Source organism: Phyllobates terribilis, unplaced genomic scaffold (assembly GCF_046119375.1).
Source record: "Phyllobates terribilis strain yellow unplaced genomic scaffold, ASM4611937v1 Scaffold_12__6_contigs__length_324123572, whole genome shotgun sequence".
In the NCBI taxonomy this organism is placed as follows: Eukaryota; Metazoa; Chordata; class Amphibia; order Anura; family Dendrobatidae; genus Phyllobates; species Phyllobates terribilis.
In genome coordinates, this window is record NW_027362772.1 from 128,254,314 (window position 1) to 128,273,389 (window position 19,076).

The following is a 19,076-nucleotide window of genomic DNA, read 5'->3' on the forward strand; positions in this document are numbered from 1 at the left end:
CTGCTCGGTGCTCACCCGAGCATCTAACTGCTCGAGATGCTCGGCGCTCGCCGACTATTTCCGTGGTTGCTCGGCGGGAGCTTGGGTCTCCTCCCTGCATGTTTGGCGCTCTTTACAGAGCCAATGAACATGCAGGGATTGCCTGCCACTTACTGTAATGCCATAGCCATGTTGGTTGTGGCATTACAGAGATTAGCTGGCCGAACAGCGTCATCAGGTCTATATCAGACCTGGCGCCACCATGCTCGTCACATTCACTTCGGAATCAGACAGTGTAGGGAGAGGTGCTGCTGAGCTAACGAGATATTTGCTTGTTTCTAGTTAGTGTAGGTATACCAAACTATATTAGAGACACATATCCATCTCAACAAACAGTCCTTCTGAGGACTAATCCATCTGCAGAGATATCAGGCAGGCAGTGTATATAGGCAGGCAGGCAGGGTATATAGCAGACTGCAGTGCATATAGCACAAGAGGCACCATTCCAGTTCTGTCTGCTGCTGCTGTTAGATATTTCTAGAAATAGGCCCAGGACTCAGGGGCCAGGAATAATTTTTTTTTGGATCTTAATCCTCATTATTTGCTTAAAAAGCAATCCAGAGAGCATCGTTGTTCTGCGCCATTTGTTTGTTGGCACTGCAGAATACAGCCAAGTTCTTTCCATATTACAGCTCTAAAAATCCAGCTATTTAAAACTATGGTTTGTCCGTCACACGGATGACATATAATTGCGCTGAAAATACTGACATTTCTGCCATCAATTAAAAATTTGTTTCAGTGTGTCAGTGAAGCAATTCACAACAGTTTGCTGTTCAAAATAGTTACCTACAGGGCAGGTATTTAAAACCGTGTTTTCTCTGTCACACGGATCATATATACGTTTTCAGAAAATACTGCCATTTCTGGCCTCCATTAAAAAATTTTTTCAGGTTTTCAGTGTGTCAGCAAAGTTTTTTACACTTGTTTGCTGTTCAAAATACTTACCTACAGGCCGCCAAGTATTTAAAACTGTGGTTTCTCCGTCACACGCATTACATATAACTTCGCTCCAAATTTGGCTGTTTGTAGTTAGCGTGGAAGATATTGTTCTCCATTTAAAATGGGCAAGGCGCGTGGCAAGGGACAGGGGACTGGCGGGATGGTGATGGTGCATGCAGAGGCCGAGGCCGTGGGTAAGCTGAAATTGTTCCACAATAAACACCCACATCCTCTCGCCCGACCTTCCTGTCCCAATTCCTAGGGGATCGCAGCACACCACTATTGAACCCAGAGCAGTGTCAAAAGGTTGTTGGTTGGATAGCGGATAATGCTTCCAGTCACTTTGCCACTTTAGCCATGAGTCTGGACTGCATAATCCTCCTTCCTCCCACCAAGCCGAGTGCCGGGAGACAACTGATCCCACACTTGGACACTCCGAAGAGCTGTTCAATTTTCCATTTATAGATTTGGGCCTCTCGCCCTGTCCACTTGAAGCGGGGCAAGAGGAGATCGCATGTAGTGATGCCCAAATATTTGAGCAGCCACTGTCACACGAAGGCGACGGTGGGAAAGTGTCACAAGAGGTGGATGATGATAAGACACAGTTGCCAGAAAGTCAGGAAGACGACCAGGGTGCGGAAGTGGAAGACGAGGTGGTGGATGACCCAACATGGCAGGAGGACTTGCAGAGCAAGGACAGCAGCACACAGGGGGAGGGAGGCAGAGCACCCCAACAGGCAGGAAGAAGCAGTGTGTTGGCCACATTCAGAAGGCAGGCAAAAGTTCCCCGTAACACCAACATGAAGGAAGTTGCCAGTACAACTGTTGCGTCTTCCAGAGTCTGGTTGTTTTTTAAAGATTCTGCCGATAACCACAAAAAGGCTATTTGCACCACCTACCAGGCCAGCATCAGCAGGGGTGGCAAAACTAGTAGCCTGACCGCCACCAGCATGATCAGGCACATGGCAGCAAAGCACCCGATTTTGTGGGCCGAACCCCAGGGTCCAGGAAAAGTGTCTGTGGAATGCACCACTGCTTCTTCCGCTGTTGTCCATGCAAGCCAATCCCCTGTCCATAGTGCATGCGAAGATGCCACCTGCCCTGCACCTGTAATTGCACACTCTCAAGTAGCAGCATCAGGAAACAGGTCCACGTCCTTGTCCAAGCGCAGCATTCAGTTGTCCATACCCCAGTCCTTGGAACACAAACCCAAATACGCATCCAACACCCCACAGGCAACACTACTAAATTCCCACATTTCACAACTGCTTGCGTTCGAAATGTTGCCTTTTAGGCTCATAGAGAGGGAGGCATTCCGCAACCTGATGGCGGCGGCCGTCAATTGGTACTCGGTCCCCAGCCGCCACTATTTCTCCCGGTGTGCGGTCCCCGCATTACACAAGCACGTGTCCCAAAACATTAGCCGTTCCCTCAACAACGCACTTACCAGGAAAGTCCACCTAACCACGGACATGTGGACAAGTGCTTGTGGGTAGAGACGGTAAATCTCGCTGACGGCAACTGGGATAACATAGTGGAAGGCGGGACCCAGTCAGACCTTGGGACGGAACACATCCTCCCGACGCCAAGGATCGCGGGCCCTAGGTCAATCAGGGTTGCCCCCACAGCCTACAGCTCCTGCACCTCATCCTCCTCAGCCTCCTCTTTAGCCTCCATCTCCGAAATGACCACATCAGTCGCAAGCTAGAAGCACTGCAGCAATGCCTCGGCCAAACGGTATTAGGCTGTGCTGAAGCTAATATGCTTAGGTGACAAACCGCACAATGCTGAAGAGTTGTGGACAGCTCTGAAAGAGCAGGCAGATCTGTGGCTCACACCACTGAACCTACAGCCAGGCATGGTCATGCGTGACAATGACCAGAAACTGGTGGCGGCTCTGAGGCGAGGCGAGCTCACACAAGTACCATGCCTGGCCCATGTGCTTAAATTCATGGTTTAGCGGTTTCTCAAATCCTACCCGGAGCTGCTGGATCAGCTTGTTAAAGTACGCCGCCTGTGTGCCCATTTTAGAAAGTCACCTACAGCTTCCGCCACCCTTGCCGTGTTTCAGCATCGTTTGCAGCTTCCGACTCACAGACTGGTGTGTGATGTCCCCACGCATTGGAACTCTACACTGCAGATGTTGGGAAAAATTTGTGAGCAGAAGAGGGCAGTTGTTGAGTACCAGCATCAACAAGGCCGTCGGTAATCACTTCAGACTCCACACATAAGACCTCAGTAGTGGATATGGATGTCAGACATATGTACCATCCTCCAAAATTTTGAGTACTCCACCAAGATGGTGAGTGGTGATAATGCCAAATTAGCGTCACCATCCCACTTCTCTGTCTTCTGAAATGCTCTCTGCTTACAATCAAAGAGGATGCATTGCAGGCAGAGCATGATGAGATGGAGCAAGGAACTATACAGGGAGATTACACACAGCCAAGCCTCATCTCATGCCAATGTGGATTGGGTGACAATGAGAAAGAGGAGGAGGAGGAGGAAGAACAGGAGCTAGTTTCATGCACTGTAGACGCTACTACCTGCACAACTATCATATCGTCTGTTCAGTGTGGATGGCCAGAGGACAGAGAGGAAGAGGAGGAGAGCATGGTCAGTCATCCTCTTGGTGAGGACACGGAAGTCTTGCCTGCTAGCAGTCTGGCACGCATGGCTGAGTTTATGTTACGCTGCCTTTCCCATGACCCTCGCGTTCTCAAAATTTTGGGTGACAGTCATTACTGGTTGGTGACACTTCTAGACCCACACTATAAGAAGAACTTTATATCTCTTATTCCTGAGGTGGAAAGGTCTACAAAAGTGGGGCATTACCAGAAGGCCCTTGTTGCGGAACTATTTAAAAAATTCCCATCTGAAAACGCTTGCGGCAGAGGTCACAGTTCGTTAAATAACCAAGGAGTACATGCGAGAGAAACAGAACTTCAATCCAGCAAAGGCAGGGGAACACTGTCAAAGTTCTGGGAGAATTTTCTCAGCCCCTCCCATCACATAGGCCCTGAGGCGTGGGGTACTCTCACAAGGAGAGCAAAGTTTGGGAAGATGCTGAGGAAGTACCTTGCCGGCCGTACCAACATCCTCCGTGATTCCTCTGTGCCTTATAATTATTGGGTATCCAAGCTGGATACGTGGAAAGAACTGGCTCTCTACGCCTTGGAGGTCCTGGCCTGCTCTGCCGCCAGCATTTTATCAGAGCGAGTTTTTAGTGCGGCTTGTGGAATTATAACTGATAAGCGCATCCGCCTGAAAATGCTGACAGGCAGACTGTTATAAAAATGTACAAGGGCTGGATTGGGCCAGACTTCTCAACACCACCGAATGATAGCAGCGTAACATAAACTCAAATCCAGTGTCTTTTTTGGGAGGTGTATTCACATGCACCTCTTCACACCCACACATGGGTATACGCTTCCTGATTTTGGCCTTTTGCTCTTGTTCTCCTCCTCCTTCTCCTCATCCTCATCCTCCACTACATCACCAGGGAGACCTTGGTCCGTGATGCACCACCCACATAATTTTTTTAAAGGGTGTTTATGATGCCCGTAAAAAATTTTTTTATACAGTATGTTCAGGTATACCCCCCAGGGGTAAATGTTTGTCAGCCCATACACTTAGTGCATGGGCATTACAAGTATAGGAGACCCGCTCCTTTCTAATGGGAACATTTTTTATGAGGCTCTCCTCCACGTCTCTTTCAAGGGGCATTGGAGTGCCCCCAAATTTTTGGCAACCCTTGCATTTACTGCATAGGCAAACACAATGGGAGACCTACTTCCTAATAATGGGAACATTGTTTTCTGAAGGCCCTCCTCTAAGTCTCTTCAAAGGGGTATTGGGGTGCGTCCAAATTTTGGGCAGCCCTGCCACTCACTGCATATGCAATAACAGTATAGGAGACCCACTCTTTAGTAATGGGAATAATAAAACATAGCCGGCTGATGGCTCTCTAAGAATAATGAGGGCCGAATGCTGGCCCTTTAAGAATAGTAAAAGCCGCCTGATGCCCTATAAAAATAGGCTTTGTGACTTTCAGAGTCCCTCCTTCATAAATGAAACACAATGTGTCTGATGAATCTCACACACCATATGGCCAGATAAGGTAGTAAAATGTTAAAATGACATTTCCTGGTCAATGCATTTGTCGCGATTGAAAGCAATGCAAAAATACATCAAAAACGCTAAGTGTGAACATAGCCCAAGGTGTGGAGGAGTAATTTTGTTTTTGGTTATTTATTTTGCTTTATATACAAGTCATTACCCTGGAAAGGACGTTCCTTGACATATTTCCCAGGAAAATCCATTTTGGTTTCGTTTTTGTATGTTTTATTGTGAGTCCGTAAAAGTGGCGTAATACCTCTGACAACATTGTTGACAGAAGGGACCTGGGAGTCATAAATGCTTCCAGGGGTCTTCCCCATGCTGTTCCTTTGTCATTTGAGCACTGTTCCCATCTATTTGGGCAATTTTTAGCCTCTCTGCAGACCGCCGGGGGGAGCCGCCTGAAAAATGCTTGAGTTTGCCATAGACTTACATTGGGCTAGTTGCTCGGGTCGAGCATCAGAGTATTCCAATGTGCTCGCAATACCCCTTTGAAGCATTTATCCACTGGCAGAGCAGGAATTAAACGCACTCAAGGAATACATCAATGAAAATTTAGGAAAAGGGTTTATTCATCCATCTTCATCACCAGCAGGTGTGCCTATATTTTTTGTCAAAAAGAAAGATGGTTCTTTAAGACCCTAGATTAATTACAGAGAATTGAATTAAATCACTATAAAGAATAGTTTCCCTCTGCCTTTTATCCCTGAGTTGCTGGACAGAGTTTGTTATGCAAAGTGGTCCACAAAGCTAGATCTTCGAGGGGCATATAACTAGGTTTGTGTTAGACCAGGTGATGAATGGAAAACGGCATTTAGATCACGTTATGTACAATATGAGTACTTAGTCATGTCGTTTAGACTTTGCAATGCTCCTGCAACGTTTCATCATTTCATTAATGACATTTTCAGAGACTTGCTTGATCAATTTGTAGTTATTTATCTAGATGATATACTAATCTTTTCTAATTCTGCAGAAGACCATCAGAATCATGTGAAAACTATGCTAGAGCATCTAAGAACCCACCATCTTTTGTATTAAGCTGGAAAAATGTGAGTTTAATTAAACAGAGATGCAGTTCTTGGGCTATATGATCTTTACTCAATGATGGCAAATGAACTCTAGCAAGATTCAAACTATCAGCGAAAATATGTGAAAGAAGTCCAACGATTTTTGGGCTTTGCCAATTTTTACAGAAGTTTCATTAAAGAATTTTTCAGGTATAATTGCACCAGTCACCGAATTAACATAGAAAGGCATATAATTGGTTTGGGCTCCTCAAGCACAAGATGCTTTCTCTTGCCTGAAGACAATGTTCACCATAGCTCTTATACTGATTCATCCCAATCCTGAACATGCCTTTATTGTAGGAGTGGATGCTTTAGATGGTGTTAGAACCCTCCTGTTAGTTTTTTTTCTATTTTGTGGTCACGTGACCTGCTGCCTATTTTTTCCAGCTCCGCCCTGCTGGCTTTGCTGGACTTCAGTGTTACTTTGACTCTTAATCGAGCCAGGTGCTTTGTACCTATCTCTATAGTTTGCTTGGTCCTTGGACCTCTAAGTATTTTTTGTCTGTTTGTCTTTTTGCTCCGCTACAACTTCTGCTAGGAGGTGTCCAATTTTGTCCCAGTCCTTAGTACTTTTAGGGACCCCTCCCTTATATCTATAGGTCTGCGTTCAGACTAGCTGATGACGAAGGCGGGTCTGTTCACAAGGAACAGGTTGCCCGCTGCATCATAGGGAATCAGCTTAGTCCTATTGTAGGGACAGTTTTCCAATCTTTCCTTAGTTCTTGTAGCAGATCATAACAGTAAGTCCAGCCCAAAATAAAAAAAAAAAAAAATCCTAAGGAAAGAGATCCGGAGATCAGAATGGTGTCTGTTCAGGAATTGGCTCAACGCCTGCAGGGATTGTCTCTTCAGGTGGCCGAGCTCCAGCAACACGTGAGTAGCTGTCCTGGAGCGCATTCTGTTGAACCGAAGGTAAGACTGCCTGATTTTTTTTATGATAAACAACAAGATTTTTTTTCCTTTAAAAATGCTTGTTTATTATATTTTCGTTTGAGACCCAGGTCCTCTGGGAATGAATAACAGCGCATTGGGTTTATCATGTCACTTTTGCGCAAGAAACCACAGGGATGGGCCTTTTCTCTCCAACCTGATGATCCGTGTTTTAGATGTGTGGAGGATTTTTTTTCTGCTATGGGGTTGTTGTATGACGTTCCTGATCGAGTCTCTTCTGCTGAGACACAACTGAGACGTTTAAAGCAGGGGTCAGGTGATGCTGAAAATTATTGTACACACTTCAGAAGGTGGTCTTCTGAAGTGAGATGCAATGATTCGGCGTTAAAATGTTTGTTTCTTGCTGGCTTAAGTGAAAGGGTTAAGGATCTGCGGATTGCTTTCCCTGCACCTGGAAACTTGCAAGAAGCCATGCAATTAGCTATACGGGTGGACAGGAGACTGCATGCCAGGGTTAATGAGGAGAAAACTCCTGCTATGGCAGCTCCTAGTCATCAGAGGGTCTGCTCAGACGACAGAGAACCGATGGAGATTGGGGCGATGTCACTCCGCTCTCAGGAAAAAGACCACAGGTTTTCCAAGGGATTGTGTTTTTATTGTAGTTAATCTGACCATTTTGTTAAGAACTGTGAGCTTCAGTTAAACAAAGAGAAAAAAAAGGTCAGTTACACCCGTATTGCTTGTTTAAACTCTAAGGGAGTATTTCTTTCAGGGAGTACCTCATTGCAGGAGGAGTTGATTGAATTTCAGGTATTTGTGGATTGTGGTTCTACACTGAATGCGATTGATAAGAGATTTTTGGAAAAACTTAAATTTGGAACCCAAACCTTTGTCATCTCCTATTTCTGTGGTTGCTGTTGATAACACTCCTTTGAAATGTGTTACTCACAAGGTTTTTGAATTTCCCCTCACTATTAATGGTATTCACAAAGAGAATTTGGATTTAGTGGTATTAAATAATTTACCTTCTCCAGTAGTTTTAGGTTTGCCTTCGTTAAAACTGCACAATCCTTTACTGGACTGGTCTACTAATGAGATTAAATCTTGGAGTCCTAAGTGTTATGATAAATGTTGTAACGGTCGCATTGCTGCTGTGGAAAGAGGGGAATTACCTGTACCTATTCAGGATTTTTGGAAGGTTTTTTCAGAGGAGGAGTTGCAAATTCTACCTCCTCATAGGGACTATGATTGCACCAATGAGATTGTTCCTGGAGCTACTCTTCCCAAGAGTCACTTATTTAATCTTACTATCCCTGAAAGAAAGGCCTTGGAGGAATACATACAGACGAGCTTGGCTGCTGGTCACATTAGACCTTCTAAGTCACCTGTGGCTGTTGGATTTTTTTTTGTAAAAAAAAAGGACGGCCGTTTACGTCCATGTCTGGACTTTCGCGAAATTAATAAAATTACCGTACGCAATTCCTACCCACTGCCGTTAATTCCTGACTTGTTTAACCAGTTAGTGGGGGCCAAGTGGTTCTCTAAAATTGATCTCCGGGGGGCATACAACTTGTTGCTAATGATGGAGGGTGATGAATGGAAGACGGATTTTAACACCCCAGTGGGTCATTTTGAGAATCTGGTTATGCCTTTTGGTCTTACCAATGCACCAGCGTTTTTTCAGAACCTTATTAATGACATCCTGAAACCTTTGATTGGTAAGAATGTAGTGGTGTATTTGGGTGACATTTTGATTTATTCTCCAGATCTGGAGTCTCATTGGCAGAGCGTACGTGAGGTATTGCAGTTATTAAGTGACAATTCACTTTTTGCTAAGCTGGAGAAATGCGAGTTCGCTGTGCAGAGAATTAGTTTTTTGGGCTACATTATCTCCAGCGAGGGCTTTGAGATGGACCCGGTGAAGGTTCAGGCTGTGCAAGAATGGCCTAGGCCTATTGGTTTAAAATCGATACAGAGATTTTTGGGTTTCGCCAATTATTACAGAAAATTCATTAAGAATTTTTCTATAATTGTTAAGCTGCTGACCGATCTTACCAGGAAAGGTGCGAATACGGTCTAGTGGACTACTGAGGCCATTGAAGCTTTTGTGTATCTCAAGGAGAGGTTCAGTTCTGCCCCCATACTTATGCAGCCTGATGAGACCAAGCCTTTTTTGGTCGAGGTTTATGCTTCTTCGGTGGGGGTCAGTGCGGTTTTGTCTCAGGAGAACGAGGATGGGGTTCATCCCTGTGCTTTTTTTTCAAAAATTTTTCTGAAACCGAACTTAATTACGATGTTGGTAATCGGGAATTGCTGGCTATCAAACTCGCATTTGAACATTGGCATCATTTCTTGGAAGGTGCTAAATTTCCCATTCAGGTTTTCACTGATCATAAGAATCTGATCTATCTAGATGCTGCCAAGCGCTTGAATGCCCGTCAGGCTAGGTGGGCTCTTTTTTTTTTGCGGTATAATTTTTCTGTTACTTACATCCAGGGTACTAAGAATGTTAAAGCTGATGCTTTATCTCGCAGCTTTTTCTCCCATGGTTGGTACCGAGGAGGAGGAGAGCATTTTACAGGAAGGAGTTGTGATAGCAGCATTGGACTCCGTTTTGGAAGATGGGATTCTGAAAGCCCAGGAGGACGCCCCATCTAACACTCCCCATGGGAGGTTGTTTGTACCTAGAACTTTTAGGAGAGAGTTGTTTGTGGAGTATCATGAGTCTCGGTTGGCAGGTCATCCAGGAATTTCTGAGACTAAGAGACTGGTAGGTCGCAGTTTTTGGTGGCCTGGGTGGTAGAAGGAAATCATTAAATGGGTGCATCAATGTACGGTGTGTGCCAGATCAAAGGCTTCACATGCTCCTGCTGCAGGGTTGCTTTGCCCTCTGGAGGTTCCTAGTGCACCTTGGACGCATCTTGCAATGGATTTTATTACTGACCTTCCTGTGTCCGAGGGTTTCACTGTCATCTGGGTGGTCGTGGACCGTTTTAGCAAGATGTGTCACTTGGTTCCTTTCATTAAACTACCCTGTGCTAAGACACTCGCTAAGGCTTTTGTCAAGGAAATTGTCAGACTCCATGGCGTTCCCACCGACATTGTTTCTGATAGGGGACCTCAGTTTGTGGCTCGTTTTTGGTGTGCTTTTTGTGACAGGTTGGGAGTCCATTTGTCATTTTCATCTGGGTATCATCCTGAGTCTAATGGACAGACAGAAAGAAAGAACCAGGATGTTGAGCAGTTTTTGCGTTGTTTGTGGCAGACAATCAAGAGGGGTGGTCTGAGTTTCTGCCACTTGCTGAATTTGCTCTTAACAACCATACATCCTCTTCTGTTGGGTGTTCTCCGTTTTTTTGTTGTACTGGGAGACATCCGTCGTTTGGTCCGTTCTCCAAATTGGTGTCGGCTGTGCCGGAGGAGGAGAGTTTTTCCGGTGATTTGGAGAGAGTTTGGATGGATGTACGTTGTAACCTTCAAGAGGCTAACAAAAAGTCTAAGAAGTATTTTAACAGGAAATGTCAAGAGGTTTTGTTTACGGTTGGTGACTTGGTTTGGTTGTCCTCAAAGAATATGCGGTTGAGGATTCCTTCTAAGAAATTGGGTCCTAAGTTTGTGGGACCATTTAAGGTGCTTCAGGTGGTTAACCAGTCTGCTGTTAGGTTGGAGGTTCCCCCCTCCTGGAATATTAATCCGGTGTTTCATGTTTCCTTGTTGAAAAAAGCTGATGTATCGGATAGGGATGCCACTGTCACAGTTCCTCCGGTGGTGGAAGACGGTGAATATGAAATTTCTCGTATCCTGAATTCCAGAAAGCATAGAGGGAGATTGCAGTATCTCGTCGCTTGGAAAGGTTTCGGTCCTGAGGATAACTCCTGGGTAAGGGCAGATGATGTCTCTGCTCCTAGATTTATCAGAGTGTTTCACAGGAGGTTTCCTGATAGGCCTGGGCCTGGAGGATCCGGCGGATCCTCATAGAAGAGGGGGTACTGTTAGAACCCTCCTGTTAGTTTTTTTTCTATTTTGTGGTCACGCGACCTGCTGCCTATTTTTTCCAGCTCCGCCCTTCTGGCTTTGCTGGACTTCAGTGTTACTTTGACTCTTAATCTAGTCAGGTGCTTTGTACCTATCTCTATAGTTTGCTTGGTCCTTGGACCTCTAAGTATTTTTTGTCTGTTTGTCTTTTTGCTCCGCTACAACTTCTGCTAGGAGGTGTCCAATTTTGTCCCAGTCCTTAGTACTTTTAGGGAACCCTCCCTTATATCTATAGGTCTGCGTTCAGACCAGCTGAGGACGAAGGCGGGTCTGTTCACAAGGAACAGGTTGCCCGCTGCATCGTAGGGAATCAGCTTAGTCCTATTGTAGGGACAGTTTTCCTATCTTTCCTTAGTTCTTGTAGCAGATCATAACAGATGGTGCAGTAAGGGGGCATTCTATCACAAAGAAAAGGAACAAAAGATTTGCTACACGCTTGTGCTTATTTCTCAGGAAGTTTGTGTCAGAAAAGAATTATAAAGTGAAGAAACAAAGAGCTGTTAGCTATCATTGCTGTTTTAAATGAATGGAGATATCAGCAGCTCAACAAGTTGTTCTAACTGATCATCGTAACCTTGCATTTTTCAGGTCTGCTAAATGTTTGTTTGACTGAGTCTTTTTCCTAACTGATTCAACTTTGCTATTTCTTACAGACCTGCCCCCCAGAATGGTAAGGCTGATGCTTTATTTAGGATCTTCTCCAAAGATCCTTCTACAGCAGCACCAACAACTATTCTGCCTGAGTTCAACTTCCTGGAGGCGATCCATAACAAAGACTTGCTGAAAGATATACCTGAATCATATGAGATAGACCCAATTCTTCTGCATCCACTAGATGATATATCTCTTACCTTTCAAAAAAAATATGGCCTTATAATTATTGCATCTATGTTCCATATACTGTGAGACTAAATGTATTAAAATTGATCCATGACTCCAAGTTAGTAGGACACAAAGGATTTAAAAAACACAAGAATTTCTTTCTCATTTCTTTTGGTGGCCAAATTGCCAAAAAGATGTTAAACAATATGTATCTTCTTGTAACACCTGTGTTATGTATACAACTCCCCACACATCACCGATAGGAATATTGCAGCCTCTGAAAATTCAATCTTGTCCTTGGAGCTTTATATCTATGGACTTTATTGTGGAACTACCAGTTTCCAAGGGAAAGAGTTCAATCCTAGCAGTGATGGACCGACTCACCAAAGCAGCACATTTTGTCCCTTGCACTGGTTTGCCTTCTGCAAAAGAGACTGCTGATCTTGTATTTCAAATTGCATTTTGATATTCATGGGGTTCCAGACGAAGTTGTCTCTGATCGTGGAACACAATTTACATCGAGATTCTGGAAGAATTTTTGTACTGCATTGGATATTGATGTCAGTTTATCTTCTGCATTCCATCCTCAATCTAACGGTCAGACTGAACACAGAAACCAAACATTAGAGCAATATCTCAGATGCTACATTTGTCATCTTCAGGATGGCTGGATTGATTTGCTTCCTACGGTAGAATTTTTATACAACAATTCTCAAGATGCTTTGACCAAACAAACACTATTCTTTGCAAATTCTGGTTACCATCCAAGTATTCTTCCTAATTTTCCAAAAGAAATGAATATCCCTGCTGTCACTGACAGAATACAATCCCTGCAGCAAAATTTGGAAGTACTAAAAGACACTTTAAGTATTGCCCAGTAGAAATATAGGGAAGCAGCAGATAAATCTCACAGTCCTTCTCCAAGATTCCAAGAGGGTGTTGAAGTATGGCTTTCCACCAAGAATTTGAAACTCCATATACCCTCACCAAAACTGAGTCAAAAATGAATTAGTCCTTTTAAAATAATTGGACAAGTTAGCTCAGTAGCTTTTTTCCTTCATCTTCCCAGAAAAATGAAGATACATCCAGTGTTCCAGGTCTCCTTACTAAAGTCATTTGTTCCAAATCACTTTTCAGGGCGTCGTCTTCCTCATCCTGATCCTTTTTAAGTGTATGGGCAAGAACATTACACAGTTGAAAAGGTCCTGGAATCAAGAAAATCAGAAACAAGTTGCAGTACTTAATAAATTGGCCAGGATACGGCCCTAAAGATAACACCTGGGAACCTGTGGAAAATATCAATTTTCCTTGACTACTTAAAGAGTTTCACCAAAAATACCCACATAAACCTGGCTAAGCATCGTCCGGAGGCCACTATTGAAAGGGTCGAGTAATGTCAGCATTCCTGTAGTCATTCTACAGTTTGACCATTAGTGGCTGTTATTGTTCATCTTAATAATTGTGCTTCAATTCCACTCCTTAACACTGGAGGCTGCTGCTGTGTTCTTCAATTGCTCTTTACTGAGATGTTAGATTCTGAACCTGTGGAATCCATCTTGTTTACTGTTTGGGCCTACTTAAAGCCACATGAATCTCTCACTAATTGCTTGAGTATTGTGTCTAGCTATTATTCTAGTTCCAGTCTCAGGCTTCTGGACTGTCTTACCCAGACTGTTCACATCAATCTACAAATTATTTCCTTTCCTACAACTCTTTAGCTAAATCCAAGAACTTCTACTACTGCATCTCAATCTGCAAATGCACTGTCTTCAGCAGTCATTTTCCTGAAGTCTACTGCAGTGAAAGCAATGGGAAGTGTGGGGAGTCTGTTGACAATTTGAGACAGCCCAGGGCCTGCCGCAGCCTCGCACCACCCCTTTCTCCCAGGCCAGGGTCTGCAGCATTGCCCCATTTTTGCCACTGATTCCTTCATCTTCCTGCAGCAGCTATCCTTCCTCTGTCACCCCGCTCCACCTCAGCCGCCCCCCTTGGTAAGCTACATTCATATTATAAGACGCACCACCTTTTGTCTCCCAAGTTTTTGGAAAATAAAGTGTGTCTTCTAATCCGAAAAATAAAATATTTATTTTACTCACTTATATATCACCATTAATTACGCAGCACTTTACAGACATTATCGTCTCTCTGTCCATTGGGGCTTACAATCTAAATTCCCTATCAGTATGTCATTGGAAAGTGAGTTGAATCCGGAGAAGGTCCATACAAATACAGTAAGAACATACAAACTCCTTGCAGATGTTGTCCTTGGTGATATTTTAACCAAGGGCCCCAGTGTTGCAAGGCTGTAGTGCTAACCACTTAGCCACCATGCTGCCACTGAGCCGCCGTTCTTCCAGCATGGTCTAAAAGTCTCAAAGGTCATTGTATGAACTTCAGTTGCCATGACTACCATCTGCAGCCCACGATCACAGCTCAGGGTGCTGATCGGGTGGGAGAGGGAGCCTTCTTCCTCTCCTAACCTTCTAAATACTGCGACTGCTATTCATCGTGGCATTTAAAGTGTTAAACAGCCACAATATGTCATGAAGGGGTTAAAAAAATATTGTTTCATTTATTTTTTAGTTTGCACCAAAAATTGTTTCATTTAAATGCCTGCGTCTGTGATTAACAGTGGCAACTAATTGGTTAAGCAGAAACTATTGGAGCTAACTCTGATCGCTACTGTTACACACAAATATAGGTTCTACAACTCAGCCAGCATCTGCTGCTTTTCTATGGGCTTAGCTCCTGGGCCCCCTCCAAATTTCCTACCCCAGCATGGACATACAGATACATCCATTTGGGTTAAAGGATTAATAGTATCACAACTAGTGATGAGCAAGTATGTTCTGTTAACCCTTTCAGCGAGCATGCTCAGGCGAACAGCGCGTATCTTCAGCTTGCTCGGGTGTTATGTTTCACTAAGAAACAGACATTCCTCACATGAATTAAAGCTGTCAAACAATCGTAAATCATGCGCACAGAGTGACTAAAACATAAAATCCCGAGAACGCTGAAGATACTCAGTGTTCTCCCGAGCATGCTCGCCGAAAGGGTTAACAGAACATTCTCGCTCATCACTAATCACAACCTTTCTAATAGTGACCACTTCACATTCAGGAGTGAATATGTGATACGTGTATGCAAGTTTTGTGCCAGAAAATACAGATAAGTTCTATATTATCGAGTAACTTCTCAGAAAAACAAGTATTTCTTCATAACTTTATCCAAAGTTCTTTTTCGAAGCAATCATTTACTTATCAGTGTAATATGCGCCCTGAGAAAACAGGACTTTGTATTAGGTAAAGCTTCAGAATTTACAACACATCTCTCGAATTTTAATTATATTTAATTTAACCCCATTTTTATGCATTTTAATGTACTGTGCTCAGCTTGCATCCCCCCTTTCATTTGTGAGCCTTGCATTAAGCCCAGGCAGCTAAGTGGGCTGTTAGTACTATGATCAAATTACTTTAATTGCAATCAAATGTCACAAAAAATTCAAATTCACCAAAATCCAATTTTTTTTTTAAATTCATACTAATCCAGCTAGCAGTGGCAGGCTTCCACTTTGCTGGATTCAAAAATGTCAGAAAATTAAAAGAAAAAAAAATCCCAATGGGCCTTCACCTGTCTTCTTCGTTCTGGTCATCCATGTGATTCTCATTGGGCCATAGTTAAACTTTTTTGGCCTCCAGTATCTTTAGCATCTCTTGCTTTGACGTGGCTGCAATGTCACGATCCCGGAAAGGTCAGAATATGATGCTATGAAGACTGTGATGAAGAATTCAACCAGACCATAGAGAGTTGCTGTGTGGTGAGATAGGTGGGGACTGGGCGAGTGTACAGTATATATTTTTTCATTCTTTACATCTATTATGCTGTAGAATCTACTCTATTGTAGCGATGGGCAACAAATTTAATCAGCTTTATATTGTTTTTAAACCTCAGTATTTCAGTATTTGTGCTGGGTATCACATCGTGTTCATCATTTATGGAAGGATATGACAATGTGTTGCATGCTGGAGAAAGGAGGGGACCCCAAAATTTGGCTGTTGTGTGGGTATTCAATCTTTAATGTGGAGTGTCTGCCTAACTTAAATTGGAATGACATTTCCATCTCATCCACACCGTATCATGTTTGGATCTTTTACACCTTGGTGAAAGTGCTGATAACTTGACCATTGAAACTATAAGATGAATGTACTTTTTGTTATAAAGAAGATTTGAAATAACAATACTAGTTTGCCATTGATTTGCGCTATATTATGTACATGACAGAGCTGGTGAGAAGCTGTATCACAGTATTGGAACTTAAAGACAAGGAATTATAATAAGGTCATACTTGCTTAGAGAGACAGATAAATGCCGCCTGGTGGTGGAAGCAGACATAGCTCCTAGTCAAGAAGGGTTCAACACCTGTCCTGTTGCAGTGGTACTTTGCTGCCCCTGCAAACATTCACCCAGTGGGCTGTGAAACTCATGTATTGTCCCTGCCCATAGTTGCTGCTTCAGGTATTTATGGCACAGAACACTTTGGAGATCAATGTCAAATCGAGAACATGACCTATGTTCTTCTGCACTTGAGAGCAGAGAGTGAGCACTGCTTTTTGCAATAAATAATGGCAGCTGGGTACCTTCCAGCAAGGCTGCGGGTAAAAAATGAGTTCCAGCAAGGCTGAGGGCACACTATCATTTCTTGAAAGGCAGCTGACTCTTCAAGGTGATCCAGCAGTGACTTTACACCCTGCAACTTGACCAAGTGAAAATTTAATTAACCTAATAAGGTCCCAAGGTCAACTAGGAGTTAGAAAGCAGAATAAAATAGCCAAGAAAGAGAAACTCCATTAAGAACAATAATTAACCTTTATTCAATGTACAGACAAAAAAAATAGAAGTAAAACGGTAAAAAGGTTGACTGCAGAGACAGATACAGTAGAAGTGATAATTATACAGCAAATAACTGTACCCTCACCTAATGTGCTCAACAGCTTAAAAAATTAATTAATTAATTAATAATAGGGTAAAAAGCATGCATATTTGGGTAGCATTATGGCCTACATGAAGAAATGCATATCCAATATTTAAAGATTAAATGGCGCAAAGCAGATATTAAAAAAAATTAAAAAAGCGATAGGGTATTGTTGAAACCACTTAGTAATCAATATGGCAAAGCAGAGAAGTGGTGAAGAAAAGTTAAAATATAACCTTTATTAAATGTAGCTAAAATGAATCAAGAATTTAATAAAATGGTCACAAGGACCATGAGTGCAACAAAATGTCTGTGACCGTAATTGGGACCTAGGTGGCGCCCTGCTGCACATTGGTGCCACAGATCCCAGAGGGGTGCATGGACGGACTTCTCCACAAGAGGCCCTCATAGCATTTACACACCTCCACCCTACCACCTCAGACCACCAGAGGGAGCCCGGATAGGGATATATACACAGGAGGGTGGAGTTAGGCAGGCAGTCAGGAGTGTACAGTCTGTGAGAAGGTCAGTCTGTTGAGAGCAGCTCCTGCAGAAGCTAGCCTGCAGTGGAGCTCAGTCAGTTCAGTCCAGACTCAGAGAGCTCAAGTTAGTGAGCCTAGGGCGTGCCGACGCCAAAAGAGCGGTGAAGAGTAGCGAGGCCTACTGCCCGTGTGAAGCCCTGTGAGGGCCTCGAGCGTGGCCGAAGGCGAGTGGAGTAAGCAAGCAACATAGGGGGCAGAGGAGCTTAACCAGCTCACCCATTTACCGGACACCGGGTCCACGTCTGCAAGGATTCCTTACATCCAGCAGAAATAACCGGAACCCCTGGCGAACTATATGTCCCAGGAACACCAAAAGCTGATTACGTACAAGGGTCAGGAGTCACGGAGGCCCAAGAGACCAGGGAGTGTGATCTCCAACAGAAGGCCCTACCACCAGGTCAGCAGGTGTAAGACAGAGACCAAGTTAGGCCTAGCTCCAGGCAGGTCAGAAACTTATCAAGGAAAGGCAAGGAACAGGAGGCCCCACACCCGCTCACTGGGGAGAGTCCTGATATGCACCCTTCACCCTGAAGTACCCTGGACAGTGCCAGAAACACCATCAGTAAAGGTACTGAAGTGAACTGTTGTGTGTGCCTATTCTTCCTCTGACCCGGCTGGGCCCCCTCTGTCCTGCATCCCTACACTTACGCTGCCCTGTCAATGATCTCCAATGCTCTCATCAGCTCACAGACCAGGGCTTTCTATGTACTCAGCCTCAAGCCGTGCAATGGACACACTCCCGACACGTTTCCTCACATTAGTGGATCATCAGGGGAGATGAGTGTTGGTGTGTCAAAGTCTGTCGCCGGTTTCTGGCGTGCGGCACCTCATAAACGGCAGCTAACCTTTTTTGTATTTGGCCGCTCTCATTAGCAGCCGAAACTTCACTTCCGGCTGCGGTCCAATCACTTCCGGTATATGGACCGCATCAACAGCGATGACACACAAACGTCACATCCGGTGCGCGCATACTGCAGCACTGACAGATCGGGTAAGACGCTTACTGCGGTAGTGATGACAACCACAAAAGATAAACGATGACCATGTGGTTACTTGATTGGGAAAAGGAGAAGTGGCAAACCCCTAACAGACCCCTAGTGGTCACCAAGACTAGAATGGAGATAACAAACCATATAAGTATTTGGTCAGAGATAGATAGGAAGGCTGAATGTGGTGAAGTATACCCAAATAACATCACACAGCACCCTTATGGTAAATGGAAAGAGATTCGTCATGGTATCAGTAAAATCAGTGGGCTAGAGGCAAATGATGTACAATTTCTGATGTACACACCACACCAGATGAGGTCTGGGATTAATCAACAAATTGATAAAGGGACTAAATAGGGTGGGTAGACTGAGCCACAGGTAGAACTGCTGTCGGGACCCCAGGAGGTGACAGGAAAGAGGAAGAAGAAGATCTTAGCAGGCCCTATTAACATTCTCACCACAGTATTCCCTACCTAACAGTGGAGGTTGGCACCTGAGGAACCTGCGCAGATGGTGCCCCCACTCCACGGCGGCTGTCCCCACACTCCTCTCCCTAAGTTGTCCCTATAATTAGAGAAAAGACCTAAAGGACAGCTGTTCATTCAGACCATACGGGGTTACTGTCTGTAACTTATAGATCCATTTGGTTTCTCTCTGT

At 44.1% G+C, this 19,076-nt stretch overlaps 1 protein-coding gene across 3 annotated transcripts in view; it reads right to left on the minus strand.

Moving 5' to 3' along the window:
* Window positions 1-19,076, minus strand: part of LOC141172263 (sulfotransferase 2B1-like) — a 322,371-nt gene that overhangs the window by 232,784 nt on the left and 70,511 nt on the right. The gene's annotated exons all lie outside the window — the stretch shown is intronic.